Source organism: Buteo buteo, chromosome 4 (assembly GCF_964188355.1).
Source record: "Buteo buteo chromosome 4, bButBut1.hap1.1, whole genome shotgun sequence".
NCBI lineage: Eukaryota > Metazoa > Chordata > Aves > Accipitriformes > Accipitridae > Buteo > Buteo buteo.
The window spans coordinates 51,414,415-51,422,774 of record NC_134174.1 but is presented as its reverse complement, the minus strand read 5'-3'; the positions used below and the strand labels follow the sequence as shown (position 1 = coordinate 51,422,774).

The 8,360-nt window shown below is 41.3% G+C and overlaps 1 protein-coding gene across 3 annotated transcripts in view; it reads left to right on the top strand.

Annotated features, from left to right (window-relative positions):
- The first annotated feature begins 325 nt into the window (after nt 1–325).
- The window catches only part of PLCE1 (phospholipase C epsilon 1), a 166,236-nt gene continuing 158,201 nt past the window's right edge, over nt 326–8,360 (top strand). For 2 of the 3 annotated variants that reach the window (XM_075026069.1, XM_075026068.1), the window contains exon 1: nt 327–518. The gene's annotated coding sequence lies outside the window, so the exon portion shown is untranslated. Of the gene's footprint in view, nt 519–8,360 lie in introns of all 3 variants that reach the window. The other variant, XM_075026066.1, reaches the window with a different exon arrangement.

Genomic DNA, 8,360 nt, shown 5'->3' with positions numbered 1-8,360 from the left:
TCGCGGCCGGCGGAGGGGCTGCGCAGCCGGCGTGCGCCTCGGTTCCCGCGCTGCCTGGGTGAGCGCGGGGCTGCCGGGCGGGCAGGACGAGGAGGAGCTGCCCGCGGCGGGCTCGCCCGCGTCCCGCCGGTCTGCGTCTGCGGGGGATGTGCCTAGCGAGCCGGCCCGGGGGCAGCCGCCCGGCGGGGGGCATCCCCCCTCCCCGCCGCCGAGGAGGGGCGGTCCCGGGGGAACCCTCCCCGGCGGCCCCTCGGCTGAGTCAGCCGGCGGCGCTGTCCCGCGGCACCTCCCTCCTTCGGCCGGGCGGGGCGGTGCGCGCCCGCAGCCCCCGCCCCCGGCCCGTCGGGGTAGGCGCCTCGCTCGCTCCGCCGCCCCGGGCAGCGGCGGCCGTGGAGCGCTGGCGAGGCGGGGGCGGCCCCGTCCCGCAGACCTGCTCCGCCGCTGAGGCCCCGCCGCTGCTAGAGTCACCGGCCGGCCCGAGGAGGAAGAGGAGGAAGATGCCGGGGGGACGCTGAAAGGTGCGTCCCCTGCTCACCCCCGCCCGCTTTCACGGGCTCCTTCCCCGGCTCCCGTACGAGGCTGGCGCTTCCCCCGGGGGCTCCCCAGGGCAGGACCCCGGCAGCTCCGGCCCCGGCGGGGTGGGGGGGGCGGGGAGAGCTGCCCGCTGCGGCCGTGCCCGGGGGCGGGCGGGGGCTCCGCTTTCGGCCATGTTCCGCAGTCCCGGGCCGCCGGCGGGAGGACCCGGTGCCCCCCGGTGCCCCCGCCCTCCCCGACTGATCTTCGGCTTCAGGGCTCCCCCTCTTCCTCCGGGAGGGTCCATGAAAATCCTAAACGCAAAAGCAAGTTGGGGTGGGCTGCTCTTATCCCACGTGCTACAAATTGTTACAAATTCATCCCTCGCTTCCCCGTTCTCTTTTTTTTTACCCGTTGTGATTGTACGAACGGTTGTTTTTTAACGTTAAAGCCTGGCTGATTGTAATCCGACAAGAGCGGTGTAGCTTGTGGGAGATCTGGCGTTGGAAGGAGCCTCTGGTTGCCAGCGCCAGGGATGATGATGTCTCTCTCCCCCCGCCACTTGGCGGGTCTCGGTGAGCCCCTCTTGCGGGCTCTGAGCACTCTTCGCGGGTGCCGCGGGCCCTGGCGCCCAGGCACAAGGGCAAATGCATTCCTTCCAGCTCCAGACTTCCCTTTGGCCCGCTCCATGAAGGGCGGTTGAGTTGAGACTCTAAGTCTGCAAACACTTACAGAAGTAGTTTCGCTGAAGTGTTTGTGAGATCAGGACCAGAGTGGCTGGGTGCAATGCTTATCGGTTCTGCTGCACGCTCTTCGGATGCCACCAGCACAGGTGATACAGAGAAGAGCCTATACAGGTGGCTGCGAACTAGGCTTCTGATGAAGGAGGTGTAACAGCTGGGTGGAGTGGTAGAGAAATGCCTAAAAGATCAGCTGTACTTCAAGGGAACCATCAAATGTTTCCTGTTCCGTAGTAGGACACTTCTGTGAGGAACAGAATTGGGCTTGCTGTTGTATTTGTATGACACAAGTTTGCTAAATATTTCAATCCTTTACGTTTTATGTATTTGTATATTTGAAAGGGGATAAAAGAACCTTCCAATTATGAAAAAGCTGTTTAGCAATTACTGCGAAGCAGTGACCATTATGTAGTTTAAGAAGTCATGGTTTCCAACTGAAGATAATCGTCTTTGATCTGTGGTATGTCATCCTGTGAAAAGTCAATGGCAAACAACCTATGTTTGTGATTGTTACAAAAACAAAATGAAAAACACCTAAATGAATCTGGGATCGATGAAACAAATGAGGTAAAACCAGAAGGAGACAGAACGTTTTGTGTATTAGGAAATGCTTCAGAGAGAAATGCCCAAATCATAAAAGGACACGTCCAGTCTGTACATAAATTTGCAAAGGATTGCTAAAGTCTTTCTTTTTTAGTCATCTAAACAGAATTTATTCATGTTCTGCCATATTGAGGTATTCATCTAGTATACTGTAATGAGTTCATTCCTATTTTCGCACATGGCAAGAAGTTTGTTATTAAGACTTTGTGACTGCAGACCAGACAGTGTAGTTCCTGTCCTCTCAGTTCACATTAATGTGATGCATCTTAACCAATAAAAGTGTAGTGTTCAAGTCAGAGTTCCAACAATATAATAAGGAAAAAAACCCCAAAATAACAGAGTAAAACTTTAAGAAACATGAAAGCCCTACTGCAGAATAAAAAATTTCTGAAAACTATATTTACTGTAAATCATAGAACAAGTTCATGAAAGAGATGATAAGATAATTCGAGGTTTGGGAGATTTGTAAAATGAGAAAAAGAAATTCTCTGTATATAGGTTATCCAAAAGAATGTTGTGAAACAATTTGAGCTATTTGTGAGTACCCATAGAAGAAGTATTTCTTGTATCAAAGGGCTGTTCTATTTAAGAGAAATATTAATATTAAGATCCAGTGACTAGAACCTACACTGAAATCCAGTATAGAAGCAAGCCACCCATTCAGAAGTGACAGTTGTAACTGTTCATGAAGGATTGTGGTATGCTTACAATGGTTGGAAACATTTAGCTCAAGTTAGCAGCTCTTCTTTCTTGAATAAGAGCAGCTGTAATTTAGCAATAGTTCTTGGATTTGAAACAAGAATTAGTTAAAGGAAGACTTGAATTATAAAGGAGACAAAAAACAATTATCTATTATTTCGTTAGAAGTCCATGATTTGCACCGAGATTCTTCATTAAACATTAAGGTTTTTTTAGTGATCAGCTTAATTTACCTGCATATTTACAAAAATATTTCTTTAACATTTTCTTCTTTTAAAACACTAAAGACCACGCTTTGGAACAAGGGTGGTTGTTTTGTTTTCTGTTTGTACAGTGTCTACTGCAAAATGGATGCTGGGTCATGATTATGAGCCCTAAACTTTATGAATTACAATGATAGTGTTATTAGCAATAATTCACATGTTTTTTGTTTTATATATACTTTTCAAAAATACCAGTAACTGAAACATTGGAACGAATCACGCAGCTCCAGTGTGGACAGACTTACTCTCACGCCTGTTGACAATGCAGCCATTGATGGTTTCATTTGAGTAATGGCTATCATTTGATTATGCAGACAGCAGGTTAATGGCTGTCTATACCTTTATTATGCAGTCTGATTAATTTTTAAATAATACTTTTCACAATGGCTCTGTTTTAGAAAGCTATTAGCATGCTAGCCTGAAATCTGTGTTTTTCCTTAGGTTAATTCTGTCCCTTCTTGAGCCTTCTTAATCTCATTTAGAAGAGAGTTGTTGCACGTGTACTTGAGGGCCTACATGACTGAGTACATATTATATGAGAGCAGTCCAGCTTACTCTGCATACTGCTTTATTTGTCTTGGCAAACCTATACGTATATCTGCTTGTGGGTGGGGTTTCCGTAGTCATGGTTCTGCCAGGTATTGGTCATATTTCACTCTTTGATTTTTTTTTTTTTTTTTTTTTTTTTTTGGGTAGCAAAACATCCATCTACTGAAATGACACTTGTGTTTAAGAGCTGAGGATAAAGTGGTGACAGTTTTTCTTTGCATTTCTTATATTGGGAGCTCTCTAATCTTTCTTTTCTGTTTTTGAGGCCCAGAATTTTGGTCTTACTTGAAACAATGGAGTTAATTTGTAAATATGTCACTGTGGGATCAAAGTCTAGTCCTTGGTGGTTTCATACACTCTCTCAGGCTGACATCTCTATGCGAGACTTAATTAATGTCACTGATTTTAAACTAGGCCATCCACAATACTCTCTTCTTAACTGCCCAGTCATTCATAAATAATCCAACATGTTCCAACAAAAGCTAGATGTGCCATCAGTTACCAAAACCTGGTAAACTACAAGAGCTAGAAGGAATGAGCTCAACTCTCCACCAGAATTATGCTTCTTCCAGAGCCCGCTATACTTCTCCAGCTTATCAAGTATCAGTGATGGTGCTGCAGGTAATACCAGCTCTTTCAGTGAATGATTTAAAGTAGCAGGGACACACACCTTGTGGAATATGTGACATGCCTCAGGGAGCTGCCTTCTGCCTTCTTTAGATCCGAAACTTAGGCACTCCAGCATAATTTTCAAGTATGGAGACAGTGCAGGCTTGAGTCTTGTCCAAGGAAGTGTATTCTGTAGGCCAGTATATTTACTGTAATATTTTACTCACAGTAGTGTGAGACATATCGTAATAGTTTAAATAGGCTGGCAACTCTGGGATACATTTTATTCTATGTTGCTATCAGCAAGTAATATTCAATATTTTGTTATGACATTTTCAGTGGAGCCACCTCATTAAAAAAAATACATTATTGTATTTTTCAATTGTAACATTTCATAAGTAATTAAAAATGAAATACTCAGGTATTTTCAATTTTCTTTATGTTACTCATCTGAATGTTTTAAATGAGATGCAAAAAGTGGAAACATTGAGTGCAAAGTTGAAGCTACCATTTGAAAACACTTATTTTTGGGGTAATGGTTTTATTCTATTAGTATGCACAAGTGCTGCATAACTTGCATCTAATAATAGTGTGTTTTCTGAAACAGATGACTCTCAGTTGCATTGACCTTGCCTTGTGTAGTAGGACCTCGCTGTCTGCTGTTTCAGACAATGCTCTGATGCGAGACCTCTCCTCCCACAGTATTTTACTCTGTCTGTGCTACAGCATACAGCAAGAATGCTGCTGCAGGGATCGCTGGTATTTGAGGTTTTTGTTACACTGCATCTTCTTTCTAACATTTTCATAATGCATTCCTTTACTCCAAGTACAAAACTCTGTTGCTTGGATTAGGTTAATTTCTTTCTGTAGCAGTGCAAATATCTTTCAGCAGTATTGGGGAAACCCAACTTAGTTTCCCTTTGGAATTTAGCAAGCTAAAAACGGGTCATGTAGCAGAGTAGCTACTGCTTTGTGCACTACCAACAGTTCACATTAAAGAACAACCTGTAGAATTCCTCTTGAGGAACTTTCTTGACGTGAATGCCTCCTTTTTAATTCCTTTAGAGTTGCTATGATTGTTTTGGATTACAGCTATGTACCAAATCGCAAAGGAAAAAGAAAACCCAGTGTTTTAATATCCAGGCTGAATTGCCTTCTGAAGACAGTATTCTGCCTCTGGTCTTTATTTTAGGTAATTTTCATGCTCTGACATTTGTCAAAGAGGTATTTTCAACCAGTTAGTTTTTGTTCAGTTCAGACAAGTATGTTAGAATGCATTTATAATCAGATTGTTTCATTGGTGGGCAGAGATTTCTAAGAATTGGTTAGTATTTTTCTAACTTTTACTGGAAAAATTCACACTTCTGATGACTTTCAAATATATCAGATGTTCTGTGAGCATATTCCTTGTTTCTACTGTGGGAAAATAATCTGATTGCAGGTATTTCTTGTGAAAGCTTTGAGTTTCTGCTTACTCTGCACCCATTTTAGTTCAACAGGCTTATGGGAAGCAGTAAAAGTAGAGGAATATCTGTCTAAGGCTGCAACCCCCTAGATTTCTGGCTGCAGGAGGGGCTGACAAACAGGCTGCCTCCCTGTTTGGTTCTGTAATTCATATTCGCTCTTCAGCTACACTGTGGGCTGCTCTTCTGTAACAGCTTGTGTGGCAAAGATGTCAAAGAGTACCAGATAGATTATGCTTCTTGAAGTCTTTCGTATTGTGGTACTTCTGCATTATTGTGGTACTTCAGCATTTTTTAGATGAAAAATATTTCTTAATGTGGCTCCTCTAGAGCCCTTGAAATTTTTCAGTGCAGCTGTTACTTTTGTGAATAGTCTGTTGTTTGTATTTTTCCCCCAAAGTGGACATACAAAAAGGGGAGGATCTTGCATAATTACCTTTGTTGTGATTGCACCTTTTTTGTTTGTTTTTGCTTTTCTTTATAGTGAATTTATGGAAGAGACAACAAAAATAGAGACAATAAAATCAAGCAGTTGGACAGCTGCTTATGTTGGAAATACTTTAATCTTAATAACCACTCAAAATGTTGCTGTTATTGATTTGAATATACATCTGCTCTTATTCTGTGGTTTAATTCAGCAAAGTATAAAGAAGAAATTCCACTTCAGTGGCGTTCACTCAGTAGACATAGAAATGAAATATGGGGAAACTTTTTATAAAAATGGATGGTTTCATATGTGTCATTAACTAAAATCTCCATGGCAATCCTATTTAGAGGCAATTCTAATATCATTAGCCTGGGTAATTTAAATCTGTAAGTCCAACTATGGGGCTTTTTATTTATTTTACTTTCATAGGACAAATTCAGAAAGTAGCTATCACTTATTTCATCACCTGTCACTGTATAACAATTTCAACAAGTTATACCATCCAAATGAAATATACTGTTCCTTTGAATAGTCTTGATATGTCTAGCAATATGTAATAAGTACACTTAATGGTTCAGTTCTGTGTGTTTGGTTTTGTTTTGCTTGTTTTCAAAAAGATCTTTTCTTCTTGTAAGATAGGGCTGTTAGAGGGCACTGTTGGAAAGTGGTAATTGCTGCTCTATGCTCCCTGCCCACTGGTAGTAATTAATTCAGTTTCGAATTTTGCTCTTGCTCTAGATGTGTTCCAGTTTCCCTTCCTTCTCCATAGTGTTGAGTCTTGTGTCCTGTTACCCAGAGTTAGGTTGCAAGAGGGAGTGGTTGATACTTGGGGAGGGTGGTACCATTACATTCTTCTATGTCTTTAGTACTTTTGGTTTGACGTAACCGCAGTATGGTATTAGCATATTGCCAGTTGTTACCTGATATTGTGGTATGTGGAGTTACAGATTGCTTTCCACAAGAGAAAATTCAATGGTTGTGTACTTTCAGTTCCCTGCGGTGCGACTTTATGTGCATGGAAGTAAGGAGTATCTCTATTTTCAGGGTGTGTTCCTATCGGAGATACTTGTCTCGGTGAGAATACCCTTGTATTGCTGCAGACTGGACACCTGCAAAAGCTATCAGCTGAAAGAGTCAAATCAAATAAAAGGTTGACAGTGTGTTTACACACATCAGAGTCTACTCATCTAGAAGTGTATTGCCTAACAACACTGTTCCCTTTCTCCCAAGACCTCTTGGTGAGCCAGTATCTAGCAGAAGAACTCAGTCACACATTCCTCCCAGTGTTATATGAAGTCTGTAGTGTTTCTGAAAAAGGAGAATTACTGTAATTTGCTGAGAAAAGTGCACAGTTTTTTCTTAAGCATTAAAACTGCTCTGTCTGTATTTCTGACTCATGTCTAAAAGCAGTTCTTTGCCTTCTATATCTTCGAAAATACAGGCTCTTCTGAGTATACCATGTCATAGAAACCTATATACCTTTCCTACATTTTGGGTATATATTTTATGTAATATGCCTCTAAGATAAAATTATGGAATAGTTAACATAAAGATGTTACCGTGCAGCTAATTAAGCAGAGATTTAAAAATGCCAGCTGCGTGTATAGCATTACCTCATATTTGAAAGGTTGAGAGGTTTCCTAACTTCGGAAAAGTCATGATGTTGACTTTATATAATTCTTTTCTTTTAAGGAACAGTAAACCTTGGATCTGTTGTATATCTGTCAGGGTATTTCTGGATAGTTTCTTCTTACCCCTGTTGAAAATTATATTAGCTTAGGCCAAATCCATGTAACGTTGGATGCTGTTGTTTTTATTGCGTTACTTATTCCATGTTGGCAGAAATATGATGTGTGTAAAAAATACAGTTTTTGCTATCCAGTTGCCTTTTGGTCCCCTATTAAAACAGATTTCAGAGACTGTATTACAAGCTTCTACTATATGGTTGAACTAACTTGCAGTATGAAACAGAAATGTGGTGTTTTGGGTTTTTTTTGGTTTTGTTTTTGTTTTTTTTAGATGCAGGAAATTGAAGAAGTTTTTTGTTGTTGGGTTGGTTTTTTTTTTTTTTTTTAGCTAAGCCAAACTAGCCTTCTTGGTACTTAACCAGAAAACATTTGTAGATGAAGATCTAGAGTTTACACTTGTTTGGGAATACAGTTGAATCCCAAAATGCACTATTCAATTGTTTCCATTCTCATCTAGCTTTCCTGAAATAAAATTAAGTATATACATAGTACCTTGGTATCAGAATGTTGTGGTCATTAAAAATCTAGCTTTAGTGGCCAATTTTTCTGTAGAGAAAGAGTATAATGTTAATACTGTTCTTTCTTGTTTGTATTAACCAGATATTGTCAACTACCAATCTAGTTGCACAGATTAAATTTGTTTATGTTATGGAAACATATTGGATTTGCTATAAAGAAATAATATTCTTTTAAAACATTAGTTTAGGGCCATAAGTAAGAGGGGTTTACAAGTCTCTTAAATTATT